This window comes from Pleurodeles waltl, chromosome 10 (genome assembly GCF_031143425.1).
Source record: "Pleurodeles waltl isolate 20211129_DDA chromosome 10, aPleWal1.hap1.20221129, whole genome shotgun sequence".
Lineage (NCBI taxonomy): Eukaryota > Metazoa > Chordata > Amphibia > Caudata > Salamandridae > Pleurodeles > Pleurodeles waltl.
In genome coordinates, this window is record NC_090449.1 from 1,045,279,828 (window position 1) to 1,045,296,242 (window position 16,415).

Genomic DNA, 16,415 nt, shown 5'->3' on the forward strand with positions numbered 1-16,415 from the left:
CGCAGGCCAGGCTCCCTACCAAGCCAGATGAAGCTTCTCAGCGCTACGTCATACACTGGTGAGCAGGCAATGGCGCCCAGACACAACCACACCAAGAGGGAAGAAGGGTACTCTTATAACCATGAGTTTTATAAGTGGGAGGATTTGTTCAGGTGGAAATTGATTTTCAAACTCAAATAAAAAGATCAAAAGGAGTTTAAGCAGACTGACCTGCAGCTCAACTTCTTAATTTATTTTTGTACCCTGTGAACTCTTGGGGATGTATGGCAGGGCTTGAAGCGTCCTAAGGCTTTGCATGTTTATATATATTTAAATGAATTACTTAAGTGCTTAGTTGCACACCAGAACAACAATTGTTGCTAGGCACTCAGAACAGTTATTAATTCACACAAGGGACAGACATACCCAGACTACTTACTCACTATAAAAACAAACAGTACAACAATATAAAAAGTGAACAGAGACCCAACAAAAACATTCACAAAACAATTACGACCAAACAATTGCGAAAACTTTCCTTTGATCCAAAAGGAACCTTTCAGTATACATAGCATTAGGAAGAGCGGCTACAACCAATAAAAATCAGTGTCAGAAATATAAAACTTTAAAGTTCACATGTTGCACAGAGAGAAGCATCAAAAAACATACAGTCTGCAACACAGAGGGCCCCACTTCAACTATCCCAATGTGTGTAGCGCTTAGACTGCCCTGAGAAAGCTTCAAATCTCTACAGGTGGGACAGAAAATCGAAAGAAGGGACATGCCAGGGGTATCTTAAGTGACACTATGAACCCTTATATCCTCCACACCCCTAAGGGCTTCTGTTTGGCACTGGGGGGGGGGGGATGGAAAATCAGGAGAAGCGCCATAATTGAATGATACTAAAAGAATCACCAGGGATCATAGAGTCCTGTTTACTCTCTCGTCCTTCATGGCCCCTGAGACTAGAGTATCAAGGGCAGAGCCAGGGGTATCAAAGAGCTAGCCGAGGATAGTAGTGGCTACCCCAGCTACCCTTAAATCATGCCATGATGGGATGAAGGGCGCAAATTGGGTGAAGTAAGGATGGAAGGGATAATGTTATGTGGTGATGGTTCCTGGGACAGCACTTATTACATCATAAGGATGATACTAGGAGCTATATGTGGCCTCATTAATATTAATAGGGAACACACCAAATGCGGATTCTTTCTGGGCACTTGGACAACAGGTATATGATTTTAAGTGTCTGCCAGCTTAATCAGACTTCTTTATCTGCTTGGTAAGGGTAACTTGAATTTTGACTGGACTCGAAGATGTAGCTATCTGAACAATCAGAGGGCAGGAGGACTTGCTAGAGAGGTAGCCCCGTGCCTCTTTCTCCTGCCCTCCGTCCACAAGGGAGAGGTTTCCCTCCAAAAAAGAGGGTTGGAGGCCAGGATTGGTCAGTGGAAACTTGCTCAGGCTGTGTGTCATCACCTGCGGGGCCTCGATGGGCCAACTCTTCTGCTGAAAACCAGGCTTTTGATGCATCAGTGCCAGAGTCTGCACACACAGAGCTCCCCCACCTATCCCTATGTAGATCAGATCCCGATGATAGCATCTTAAAGGGGGCGGCAGCAGGGCTATGGCCAGAGAAGTCCAGAAACAGAAAAAATAGCTTTCAGCTCAGGATAGCGCAAGTGTCGCTGCACCATTTGCTTGGCTGTTGCAGGTTTGTTTGCTGCCATAGGTGAAGGTAAAGGAGTGAGATGGAGTTGATATATCGGGAATAGTTCCTGCATGTGTCAAATATACGTGTTCCACCTCCCCTCCGTAATCATTCACAAACAGAGCAAGTTCATTGCTTCCCAAAGCATCCCACCTTGGACGACAATAAACACGAATCCAAACAACTAACAAGAATTATCAGGAAACTCAGGAATCTGTGAGCAAGAACATACCCAGTCCCCACCACCAAGAAAATCCAACGAGGAGCCTCCCAGGGCACCCACTGTATGGACCAATCACAGCAAGACCGGTGGAATCCACTGCCCGCTTTGTGCCGAACAAGCCTTTTGCCAGCTCCTTTGTGGAGTTAGAAACGTTGCTTTGGGATTAACTCTGGAGAGTGGGCTTCTCACACAACACAGCAAATGGCTCAGCAAGGTCAATCACATGGTTTCCGCACCGGCCTAGAGGAAGACCGAGTGATGGTCCATGCCAACAGGATATCATTGATGCACAGATGTTGTGATGCTCCTGTCACTATTGTAGAGATTGAAGCAGAAGATAAACCTCCCCCTGACCTGCCTTACAGAGCTCAGAGAGATGGTCCTGTGGAGGAAGCAGACGTCTTCCTCATGCTGCCAGCCAAGAAGTGGAACCGCTCTGCTCTTCTGAGGGCTCTTCCAAACTTGGCGCCCGTCACCTGTACTGACTGACTTGGGTATGCATGATATTGACATGGATAACAAACTCCCAATAAAATCCACCTTTTTCCCCATTCACCTTGGTACATGATAGCATCATATGGATGTGCCAAGGTGATGGAGATCGGGGTAAAAAAGACATTTCAAAGTCCCTAGACAAAGCCTGTCATGCTTGTTCCTAAAGAAGGATCAACAGAACTATGTCCTTGTGTTGATTATTGAGGATTCAGTGCCATGAGAAAGATAAATGCTCTCCCCGTTACCTCAGCTGAAAACCTGCTTGATAATGTCTTGCTTTTAGTTCCTCAGCATCTTCAACCCAACATGGAGGTTCTGACAGTTTACCTTAGCCAGGGGTAAGACAGAATTCTCCTCTCAAGAGGTGCTCTGCCGTGTCCACGCCAGGCATGCTGGAGTCAAGAATGCTCCTGTCCCTTTCCAAAGATGGATAAACAGGTTTTTGTTTAACATGAAAAAATGAAAACTCAGTGCCAAGCTCGAACTGTGAGGACAACCTCTCTGCCCCAGGAAGGTACTGGAGACCTTACATCAAGATAGTCCCGCCATCAGGGCGATAAAGTACCTCATAGGCCAGACCTCACTGTGGACCTCCAGATACTGAAACACCACAACAGCTCACACTATCACGAAGCATTTAAATCTCACGCGAGATTAAGGTCAGGTCTTCCAGATGTCTAAGATAGCACGAAGTTAAACGCCCAGACTTGGAGCTCTTGACTAGATCTGAGAGTTTACTATACACATAATCACAGTAAGACAAGGGAAGTAAAATATCCTTTTCCACTTGTATTAGATATCTCGATAACCTTCATTATTTGGATGCTACAGCCTAATTAGCAGAAAAAGGCTGCCCTTGCTACCCTTGGGGACTCAGGAAAGTTCCATCAGCACTTGTTTGGAATCACTTCTGGAATCCAGAGGGACTACGGGCACCAGAAATAGCTCATAGCAAGGCAGGGAGCATAGTGACAGGCTTTTTAGGAGGTCCATTTTTCTTCAGCACCTCTTCTTTTCAGTAGAGGATAACCGTCTCAATAGTTTAATCCATTGGACAAGAAACGCTAGAGGATTTGAGAGATGGATAACGAGATCCGGGAGAGTGGGAAAGAGTTGGGAAATGAATAAGGCCAAAAACACTTTTGTCTGTCAGGACAGCATGACAGTGCATTGCGGAGAGTTGGCTTTTGGCATCTGATCAGCAGATTCCGAGAGTGGGTGCAGGAAAGGTAACAGTGAGATTGAAGCAGGAGAAGACAGGAGTGATCAAAAGAGAGACATAGGGAAAAGCCAGCGGGATGTGCCCATTTATGACAGAGTTAGAAACCATAAGACACTGCTAGAAAGATACTTGAGCACGTTTGTGGAGGCCCAGAAGCCACAAGACAGCCTCCCCCTTTTTTCTTCAGCATCCACAGACAGATATTTAAGGTAGCATCTACAGAACAGATGTGTGTCCATGTGAGCCTTGAGCTGGGAGGGGGTTGGAGGTTGTAGGGGTCTTGGCCTAGCACCCACCTAGGCCTGAGTGAAGCCAAGGAGCAGCAGCTGCTCTGCATTTGTTCTTAGAGAAAGTCAAACTGCTCCTACCTTTGCAGTGTGACTGGTCGTGACGTGCATGCTCTTGACGTGCAGTGATTTTCAATAGCCTAATGCATTGCTCATGCGATGTTTGATAAGAGGTCACATTTGTTTATTTACATCTTTATGCTTTTATAACATGCTACCACACAACCAACCTGAGCACTCCAGTGTCCGTTAAATAGTTCCCCGGTGTAAAGATTCCTACCACTGTTGTGTAGCCATTTTAGCTATAGTTTTAGACACGTCATTTTAGCAAACTAGGCCCGCCCCTGTGCACTTTAACCTAAATATGTTTTATTCTAGCTTTGTTATATTATTTTAACAATAGCCACATTTGCGGTCTTGTTTTATTTTCTTTATCTAGTTGTTCGCCGCCTAGGTCAGCACTGCGTTCTTATACAAGACATTTCTTTCACTCTGTGCTTTCTCAAGGCTGCAATGAGATAGGTTGCCGGAAAAAGTGGTACGCTTTGTCTCCAATGTTCACAGAAACACACACACTCTTACGTGGGGATCCTTTCTTGGAACATCAGATGTTTTATTATAAAAACACTACTTTGACCCATGTACATTAGAGGGAGATTCCAGCCAGATGACCACGAATGTATGCTGATTGCTGAGTGCTTCGCTGAAGCTGCTTATGTAGACTACAGGCCTCTTGCTCAGGTATGAAGGATGATGTCTTCCCAGGGGAACCTGAAGGGCAGAATTAGAAGCTTAACATGCCATGCTCTAATATAGCCTAGGTAGGAACTATCCCTACAAACCTTAGTGACAGTATGGTAGTGTTATTCTTGTGTTTTACTCTCCTTGTCACAAGTTTATTCTTGTTGTGCTTCATCGTCCTAGTTATTGCAATACATGCTTTATTATCTAAGATGCAGTTACTTCAATAAAACCTTATTGAACTATACTCTGCCTGTGATTGTCCTTGCATATGTGAGACTAATGTAACTGAGAGAAACAGATGAGATCTGAGTGACCACGATTCCCCGGAGGAGTCATGTATGTCATGCCCCCGGTTGCCCCAATCATCCCTACTCATGGGTGGAGATGAGGCACTGCTAGTTAGCCAAACAAAACCCGGATTAGGCCGACAGGTGTCACGTGGGGCGGGATCAGACTCAGTCCCCTTCATTACAGGTGATTCTGCCGCCCGAATCCAGTAGTCTCATTAGGATAATGAGAACCTACGCAACACCACCAGTCGCAGTGGTCACGCCTATGCCCGTGGACCCATTGGACAGAATCTACTGCTTGATGCTGTACTCTGAATGGTCTGGGGGTGGGACGATTCTTCAGTAGTGAGTTGCAAGGTTACAGTAGGCTGAGGGTTTGTGCTATTCCAGGACATTCAACCTCACGGTTCTCTAATCAAGCACTGACCGAATATAGATAGACTTGAGCAATATTCTTAGCACTTACAAGATATTCATGAATTTCGCATGAAGTGAAATGTGCAGCATTTTATAGATTTCATGACTCCAAATTTCACAGAGTGGTTTCCATTGAGAGACATCTAGGAGCAAGAAATGTCTTTGGGAGCCAATTTTTCCTCAATCTAGCCCCTCTGCATATGAAAGCAAAGCCATCCCAGGATTTTAACTTTCACACATGATATGGCGAAATCAAATTTTCACAATGTTTTGTGTTTTTTGGAAAATTGAGCAAAATTTAACAAAAGACAATTTCCAAATGTTTGCACACCACTGAATTGAACCTTGCAGATGGGCTTGTAGTTGCAGGAACTTATGGTAAGACTGGGTGCCAATTTTCACAGGGATTCAGCCCTTCACCATCATGATCTCCGCATGCAGTGCCCGGAAATGAATGTGAACCTGTGTTCACCAATGAGAAGATTTTTAGTGCAATAAAATGTGAACTAGCATTTCCAGTATTATACAGAATCTTCCTACTTAATTATTGGGCCTTTGCAGGTTTTTAGTTGCACCAGGGTAAAATAGTATATGTTGCACCTGGCCTTTTTTGCAGGGTAACCCCCAGTCTTTTTGCCTCTTTCCTCCTCATTTTTCTGACCAGTTTTAGTAGGCTTTAGGGCTCTGGGCACTTTACCACTGCTAAAACGTGCTAAAGTGCATCTGCTCCCTCTGTAAATCGTACTGTTGATTAGTTTATCCATGATTGGCATATTTGATTTACTGGTAAGTCCCTAGCAAAGTGCACTAGAGGTGCCAGGGCCTGTAAATCAAATGCAACTAGTGGGCCTGCAGCACTGGTTGTGCCACCGACATTAGTAGCCCTGTAAACATGGCTCAGACCTGCCACTGCAGTGTCTGTGTCTGCAGTTTTAAACTGCCAATTCGACTTGGCAAGTGTACCCACTTGCCAGGCCTAAACCTTCCCTTTTACTACATGTCAGGCACCACTAAGGTAGGCCCTAGGTAGCCCCAGGTGCAGGGTTCAGTGTGTGTTTAAGGTAGGACATATACTAGTGTGTTTTATATGTCCTAACTGAAATACTGCCAAATTCGGTTATCACTGTGCAAGGCCTCTCTCTCTCATAGGTTAACATGGGGGCTGCCTTTAAATATCCTTAAAGCGCAGATTCCCTTTGAGAGCAGATAAAAATGTGAAGTTTAGGGTCTCTGAACTCACAATTTAAAAATACATCTTTGAGTGAAGAAGTTTTTTTAATTGTCTGTTTGAAATAGCAACTTTTAGAAAGTAGGCATTTTCTTGCTTAAACGATTCTGTGACTCTGCTTGTTTGTGGATTGTCTGTCCGGGTCAGTTTGACAGCTGGGCTGTTTTGCACCTCTCCAGACAGTGACACAAAAGGGGGCGGGGTGTAGCCTGTATATCCTGACGAGCCATCTGAGCTAGAGGGGAGGGAGGAGTGGTCATTCACACCTGAAAGGACTGTGCCTGCCCTCACACAATGCAGCCTCCGACCCCCTGGTGTGTGTCTGGGCCCTGCCTGGCCAAGGAAAGATCACACTTGAGACTTTGCTTTGAAGTTTGCCATCTTCAAAGGCAGAACTGGGTATAAGAAGAAGACCCAAAACCTCAGACTTTTAGAATCTTTCTGGAATCAAGGAGAGGAGCTGAAGAGCTGGAGGAGGAGTACTGTCCCTTTGCTGTGCTGCTTTGCTGGACTGGCCTGCAGTTGCTGCTTCTGCCTGAAAAGAGTGCAAAGGGTGAACTTTGCAGTGTGTCCTGCTTGAGAAAGTTCTCCAAGGGTTTGGAGTAGAGCTTGCCTCCTGTTGGAAGTCTCAGGGACACCAAAGACTTCAGTTTCCTTGACCTGCAGCACTGGGAACTGTGTGTTTTGTGCTGTTCAAGAGGAAAAACCACTGCGACGCCGTCAACGACGCCGCTGGCCTGCACCGTGACCTGCCGACACAACACGGAGTCGCATTGCCCCGCTTCACACTGCATCCCTGGTCTCACCGACGCGGTCATCAGACGACTTCACCAAGTCGCTGCTCGCACCGTGACCTGTGGGCCCCGCACTCCGGCATCGCCTGCTCACACCGCAGGCTGGTGTCACGGACGCTGCTGCTCCTCCTGACACCGGCCCCGCTGCCTGCACCGTGGCCTGTGGACACCGCTCATGAGGAGCATGAAGCACCGTCCCATCCCGCACCACAGCCCGGGCCACCGACACCAGCACCATTGACTCCAGTGTCGTCACCAGGCATCCCTGCCTGCACCATGGCCTGTGGACACTGCTCGTGACGGTCACGAAGCACCGTCCCATCCCTCACCGCTGGCTTGGGCCCACAGACGACAGCGCTTCCACAACGACGACTACGCTGCCTGCACCGTGACCTGTGGGCACCGCATGTCACATCATCCTGCTTCACACCGCAGCCCTGACGCCATCAACGCTGGCGTGCCTGACTTCATCAGCCCAGAGTTCGATCTGCAAGGCATGTGACTTCACAGGCCCAACGACCCCTGCACCGACTCTGGAACCGACATCGCGACGTCAGCGACGCCACTCTCCGGAGCTCACCCCAAGGATCACGACGCCCTACAAATCCAAGGTATTGTTTGCGGGTCTTCCCGACACCGTAGCTGTCCGGCGATGCCATGGCTGGCCTGAACTGTTGGTTTTGTTGATCACAACGCCATGATAGCCCCAGGTGGAGCTATCGACTTCAAGGATCTGTATTTTATTTTTATTACCGTATGTTGGATTTTTGTCGTTTTGGTCTTGTTTTATATAGCTAAATATTGGCTATTTTTCTAAAACTGGTGTGGAGTCGTTTTGTAGTGTTTTCACCTATTACTGTGTGCTATGTGAAAATGCTTTACACATTGCTTCTGAGATAAACCTGACTTTTCATGCCAAGCTACCAAGGGGGTGAGCAGGGCTTATCTGAGCGGGTATCTCCCTTATCGTGACTAAAGTGAGGGTCTCTACTTGGACAGGGTGCAAACCGACTGCCACCTAGAGACCCCATTTCTAACAATATACTTATAAGATCAGGAGAGAATTAGAGATCCTTTGAGCTCCATCCTGCGTTTAAGCAGTAATAGCAGAAGGTCCCTGCTGTGCATCATTGGTTGGAAGTTGGTGCCAGTGGTCCACCCGGTACAAGAGAACTCAGATTCACCAGCCGCTCAGATGATATATTTTACGCTTGAGTGATGGCGATCTCTGCAACAGTTGCAGCCTTTTAAAGGGTATGGAGTCCCTCCTGGTGTCCCTGTCCAAAATGAATTCTCTTTGACTCCATTTAGGCAGAAATCATTTATTTTTAACTAGAAATAGGTGTGCCTTAGGTATTCAGTGATGATGCACCGGTGCTTAGCTTCATTCAGCAACCAAAGCGATTCCATGTATCTTCGGTGTCAGCGTAACTTTTATTGGGTTATCTCCTGTACTAGGTCTCAATGTGAGCTTGGATGAGCAGTGATGATGGCCAAGAAGACCTCAGTGGAAGACCAGATTTCCAATAAGGAGATGTCTATTCAGAATCTTATGGGCTGCTTGTGACAGGAGCAAAAGAAACTAATTTAGTTTTGGGCATTCCTGGCACCGCGCCCCAGGTTTCAAAAAGTGAATTTTGCAATAGTCCTTGGTGTCCTAAGCCTTATATATGTAGGGCAAGACCATGGCTTCCTGGCGACCTAAATCAAATGATGGTGAAGTGTTCTCCTTTGGAAAAAGCAAACTTGGTCTGTGTTTGGTACATCTGAGTGGTCTACAGCATGACTGTCGCTCACCAATCTCCTGCATTTTGTAGATGTTTTAAGGCTCATTTGGTACTCATTCAGGGGATGTATTACACTGATTAGAAAGTCTCTTATTAAACAAGCATTTGCAATGCAACGGGTCTCGCATTACGTCGAGTTAGAGCTATTAGCGTTGTAAACTCCTAACTGACTTTTCTTGCCACATTAAATGAAAAAAAAAAAAAAAACCAGCGCGATTACGCTGTGTAAAACACAGCATGATCGAGGTGCGAAATAAAGAGAAAAAGTAGTCTAGAAACCATATGGAAAACATTGAGCCTCGTATGTTTCCAGTAGTTTACCGGTGCTCTTGAGGTGAGCTAAACACTGGAAGAGGCATGATGCGGATTTTAAAAGGCAAGGCCACGAGCCAATGAAAGTGACTGACGTAACATGGGCGTGGTTAAAATCCCCCTAAAAAAAGATTAGAAGAGGGACGGAGAGCTTTGCGCTCGCCCCTAAAAAGGACATATCACCTCACCCACGCTAGGTGGCATGCTTCACTGTAACAGCACCCCTCTGCCAGTACCAGAATGATGCAGGGCAGACACATCCTAAGCTCTTTTTGTTTTTAGGTTAAGTTTTGTCAATGTGAAGGGTAATGAAATGTGGATTAAATTGTAAAGAGGAAGGACAATAAAAATGTTTTATTACAGGTTAATCCTGTCTCATACAAGATTAAAAACAGGAAAGGAGTGGAGTGTGTTGTAACTATTGTGGTACTTCTCTCACTGGCTTGTTTGGGTCAACATGTTTCAGCACCTGTCAGTATATTATGACATCCATAGGCTTTCTTCGGGGCAGAATGACCCCTCTCAAAAGCTATGTTCCCTAGGAGTGCCTTCTAAGTGAGAAGACACAGTGGGTAGTAATCTATCTTAAATACCTGCCTCAAATATCCTAATATGAAACGGACTCTGCAAATGCTGCACTTGTCTTTCAACAGCTGTCCCATGTTGTTTAAAGTGATATGTGCCAAATGGTTCAATGCTCCTTATTTAATTGCATGGTAAGTTACTCCCTTGATTTTGTGCTGTGATGAAGTCTGTGTTGATCAGATTTTTCTCAGTGCACATCTACTGGCTTTTTAGATACACCGGCTTGTAGTGAAAGCTCCCAGTGCAGGCCAGAGCATCGCCTGTGACTTGAAGGTTTCACAGCCTGTATAAAACACACATTTTATGCAGACGGTGTTATGATTAAGGTTCCCAGTTTTCTGTTTTTACTGATTTTTACAGATAAATACAGACAAAAAACATTGTGTTTGCTGTCTTTTTATTTTTAAAAGTTGAAAATTCTGAAAATTCTGCTTCAAATGAGTGACTTTCCATCCTGTTGTGGATCCCAAGACAACAGATGAGCAGATAGACAGCACGGGGAGTTAAAAAAACAGGTAAAGATATCTTTAAATACAGGCATATGTTAAAATATGTTTGTAGTAAATTGCTAATATTTACCTGTGGATGTAGTGTTTTGCTACACTTCGCTGCTAAATTTGCTAAAACAGGACAGGCATCAAAGAATGAGTACATGTTTATCAGTTAAATAAATGAGGACACGTACCATTTTTGACTCCGCTTATTCACAAGCCACAAAATAAATATGGATAAATACAGACGGAAATGTTAAAAAATAAATACCATAGCGGGAGTCCTCGCATGATGCGTTGTTGGTGCAACAAAGGGCAGCAAAACAGCCGTAGCTTTGGCAGCTGAAACAGACAATCCCCCAATAGGTGGATTTTGTTCGCCTTCTGCTCTCGTGTAATTTGATAAATGTTACTAATTCCTATTGGAGTCATTTTTTTACGTGGAAGCAAATGCTCAGGTGCTCCAGCATGCAGCAGCTGTGCTGTTACCATGTGAACTGCATGCATTTGATTTATTCTTTGGGAGTTGCGGCTCCATGCTTTTGCCCACACAGGGTTTGTGGGTGGAGAGTATTTCACCTTTTTAACCACGACTAGATGTCCCGTAAAGCAATACTGTCATTACAAAAAATGCACACAATTTCAAGGCAGTTTAGAACATTTGGGTGGCCCCTCTTCACAATTTTCATGTGATGCTCAGCAGTGCTTAATTTGTAAAACACTAGGTACCAGGGCCCTTCTTGGATGCCCACTGCAGCCTGCATCACCCATTGACCCTGACAGCGCTGCTAATGACAGTACCACCACAACACCTAACCATCACACTTCCACAAGTGTGACAATTCAGACTATTTCAGGCCACACAAAGCTATAATATTGGCGTGAGAGGCTGGTATTAATCATTTCAAAGTCAAATTGTATTAACAAACACAGTTGTTATGCTCATGTCAGAATTAAACAAACAACGCCACCATGTGGTGGACTGCCACTAGAGCTGGTGCTGACAATCAAGTGCTGGTGTTGAGCACTTGAAACCACCGGCTCAAATTAAGCACTGATGCTCAGTTAGGTTCAAAAGCACTGTGGAGGGGTTCAGTGTGGCTGGCAGGTGGAAATAGCTGTTCAGTAGTCAGGGTCTGGACTGCATGGAGACTGTCTTTGACCTTCAGAAGGCGTGGCCCGCCAGACAGGGCACCTCATTTACAGCATGTCTGGAGCTGAAAAATCATTTCTTAAATGTGTGGTAAGGGAATTTCCAAACACTAAACACAATTTCACAATTTAAAGCAGTATCACCACATTAAAAAAATGCAGCACTACAATTTTACTGCATGGAAAATGCATGTCTGCTAGAACTAGAGAAAAAATGACGTTAAATTCACACTTTTAGGTAAGAAAGAACATGCAGAAACACAATTTATACATGTTTAATAATAATTTGTGACAGTTTTTATACTATCACTTCAGTGGTGTGGCAAGGGTACTATGGGGCACTGTTGCAGTACAAAAAAAACAATTTAGATGCAGAGAGCTCCTAACACTCCTGGGCCCCGATGCCACTGCACCTGCTGCACTATTGATGGCTACACCTTCGCATTTCTCGTAGTAGTGAAACTCTTATTCCAATGAATTATCTGAGCTTCTCTAAGGGAGGGGCCTGGGTGGGTGGTAAGAGTCAGAGGTGGAACAGAAATCCACCAGCAGCCTGGACATGATATGGCTGATGCTGTATTACTAAAATCACAGTGCGCGCCCTCTTCCGACCACAATATGCACACTGTGCAAAGATGGCCTTCCCAGTAGAAAAGGACCCATCTGGAACCCACAGCTAATTTTGTGGTGCTACCAGATTACACAGTAAACCAGCAGAATATCTCAGAGGGCTAACTCAAAACTGCAAAGTTCTACTTTTTGGGTCAAACTCCAGTAGGGCAAATGCAACCTTTCATCTCACTTAAATCGATGAAAGGAGTACCATAAAGTAGAATAGTAAAACGTGTTGTCTGGTATGTCAGTGGATAAATCCATCAGTTGCCTATTAAATGTTGGTCGAGAACATTGCAAACGTTTTTCCTCCATAACTTTGGAAAGGTTTTAAACAATTTTTCATTCTTTTGAATTACATGGAGTTTCAAAATATAAAGGATCCAGAGAACAATTCCAAAAAAGTAAAAATGTGCGTTTAAAATAGTCATCTTAAGAAGGAAAATTCTATTTTTGAAAAGTGTCTTCGAAGAAAATAAATCGTTGGAAAACTTGTTTTCCAAAGAAAAATTTCTTCAGCAGCTGAAGCTGGGCAGAGATGGTAAACTTAGAAATGCTGCAAGCTCTGCAAAGCACAAAGTTCTCCCGTTTACCACATCACTGTGGGGGCATCTTGAAACTCTGCCCACCTCTGCATCTGAGCAGCCAGGGAGCAACTGGATAACTCAATTCACAGAAGTCATCAGAGAGGTTAACATAACATGATGAATTCATACATCATCCGAGGAGAGCTTTTGGAGCAACAATAAACATCTGAATTTTTGCTAGGTCAAAGGTCAGGTTAGAGTACTGTAACATAACACTGTCTCTTTTCTTGCTTCCCAGGGGTACCCTGTGTTACCCCAACCCCATGTGGGGTACTTACCTTTAGAGCGCTTAACTACTGGGACTGTTACTTAAATTATATTGTTTTTTTTATAAACAATTCATTGTAGCTATTAGTGCATCCCTGTAAAACACTCACCTCTTAATTTCATTCTGATTTCAGATTTTCTACACGTTTCTTTTTGTTGTCACGTGCCCATGGTCGAATCCTCCAGCCTCGACAATCCACTAAACTAGGCTGACATGAGCCTGGCAACTAACCAGGCACGGCATCTATTGGGTTAATTACAATTGAATCACATGTTTTGTTGTGTCATTTATTGGGGGGACGCTCTGCCACAATGTACAACTAACGTGTCTACTGAATCAGGCTGTTTGTGGCTTGTCGAACCACATGTGGGTTCGGTTCTGTGAATGGTTGCTGCCCTGCCTGTACTCTAGGGCCCAGACATATTTATCTAGTGCCTGCGGGGCGCGTCATTCTGAATGCCTGCTTTGTGATAGTCCAAGGATCATCAACATCGAAAGGGGACTGTAAGCTGAATGAAGGTGCTTCACCTCAGATCTGTAGCCTGAGTGGGCGAGCAAGAAAGCCGTCAATCCAGGATCCATCAAAGCCCAAACTGTGAAGCAAGAGTTTACGGCCACCAGCTCTGCGATTGTTTGAGCGGTTGAAGACACTTTTGTTTTACCTCGTAGTCTGGAAATTGATGTGTGTCCCACCTCTTCGCATTCTGCTCATTAACCAGATTATGTGAGAAGCCACACTGTATGGTCCATCGTTGAAGCCGCACTGTACGGTCCATCTTTGAAGCCACACTGTATGGTCCATCGTTGAAGCCGCACTGTACGGTCCATCGTTGAAGCCGCACTGTACGGCCCATCTTTGAAGGCGCACTGTACGGTCCATCTTTGAAGCCGCACTGTACGGTCCATCTTTGAAGCCGCACTGTATGGCCCATCGTTGAAGCCACACTGTATGGCCCATCGTTGAAGCCACACTGTATGGCCCATCGTTGAAGCCACACTGTATGGTCCATCGTTGAAGCCGTACTGTACGGCCCATCTTTGAAGCCGCACTGTATGGTCCATCGTTGAAGCTGCACTGTACGGCCCATCTTTGAAGCCGCACTGTATGGTCCATCGTTGAAGCCGCACTGTACGGCCCATCTTTGAAGCCGCACTGTATGGTCCATCTTTGAAGCCGCACTGTACGGCCCATCTTTGAAGCCGCACTGTATGGTCCATCTTTGAAGCCGCACTGTACGGCCCATCTTTGAAGCCGCACTGTACGGTCCATCTTTGAAGTCGCACTGTACGGCCCATCTTTGAAGTCGCACTGTACGGCCCATCTTTGAAGCCGCACTGTACGGCCCATCTTTGAAGCCGCACTGTACGGCCCATCTTTGAAGCCGCAATGTACGGCCCATCTTTGAAGCCGCACTGTACGGCCCATCTTTGAAGCCGCACTGTACGGCCCATCTTTGAAGCTGCCCTTTATAGTCCATCTTTGAAGTTGCACAGTTTGGCCAATCTTTGATGATGAGTGCCATGGCACTCTATAGACTTTTGCCATAGAATCCAGTCCTTCAGTGAAAGTCATCAGCAGCTGAGCTCCATGGCTCGCTGCCTTTAAGCTTCCTGTCATGCACTGAGGCCTAGCTGCAGGCAGTCCTTCGTCTGCATGGTGGCACTGCGCCACGTGAGACTTTCATGCACTGAACCCGTGAGGACCTCTTCATCTGAAACCAACAAAATGAGTGAACCACCGAGTGAGTGACTTACATGCAATGCTGCCTTCTGTTGCCTCATGGCCTAGAATATCATAGCAAAGTGTTAGCTGAAGTCTCCCTGCATTAGTACAGATGGGAGGCATCTTCAACTTGAATAAAGTTAGTTAAATGTGGTGGTGCCAAGCCCAAATGTTTCCTTACTTTCAGAATCTGAAATCAGCCGAACAGAATCTGCAGTCATCCAGGCTGCATCTCCATCATGACATCTGTGAACATGCTTCCACAAAAGCCCTCTGCAGCAATTAGCAGGGGTTTGTATTTCCATTACATGAGTTCTCCTTCCAAGGGACACTCACACTGGCACGCGTGGGCATCACAATGGTTTCACGCCATTAGGACGAGTGGATCTCGTGCAGTTACAAACAAGAAACAAATTAAACTAATAAATTACAACTTGGCACAAAGGCATGATGTGGCAGTAGCAAACCTACCCCTTTGAAAAAATACTGATTTGCACTTGCAAAGATTTACATGTAAGCATAAAAAAAAAGTATTTGTGTTATCAACAAGGATAGGTGGTGCCCTCACAATACTCACATAAAAAAAAATAATAAAAAAAAAATCTAAACTTACTAAAAACAGCTATACTGGAATTCGAAGAGATTCTCACTGAAGATTTAACAGAAAATACGTTGGAGTTAGTCAGTACTAATATTTGGGCAAAATTATAAATCCACTGGCAAAGATTTAGGAAGACATAAAACAACACAGCATCAGAAGTCAGCCATGTTATTTTTAGGCTGATGATTTGAAAGCCAGCACTCAATTAAGACTCACATATGACATGAAAGCTAGTAGGCAGCTTTGTGACAGTAAATCCCTTTAGGAACCAAGTTATAAATAGGCTGAATCACACTTTTAGTGATAAGAATAAATGAAGGAGCCCCATCTGAAGGGCATTGTGTCACATGACAGGAAGTTGAGAGGGTTAAAATTTCCAATAACAGGAAGTTCTGGGATGTTGCACCCTTTGTTGCCTGTGTGCTTATAAGCAACTGTACACCAACCATGTGATTCACATAGTGCTCTGATCCCAGACTCAGCACATAACATAAACAGTGCATATTTACAGGCACAACGGGAATAGTACTGTGTTCACAGTCTCTCTGTCAGCATTAAAACATGATATAAAAATGTAATGTTCACAGTTGCGGCCCTGAATTCTATCTTAAGTAATCTGAAAGTCTATGCCCCTGTAAGCCTATTTTTAAGCGTGCATCTTTGCATTTACGGAATTTACAAATAGTCACTGCTTGTGTAAAATTGTGAATTGCAATGCCATGACACACGCCACTGAATGGATGAAATCCAACTGCTTGAAACTGAACACAGACAAGACAGAGGTGATCATCTTTGGAAGCAACCCCTCCCCTTGGGGCAACTCCTGGTGGCCCTCCATGCTTGGACAACTCCCAAAACCAACTGACCACGTTCGCAACCTCGACATCATAATCAACTCACCTTCAAA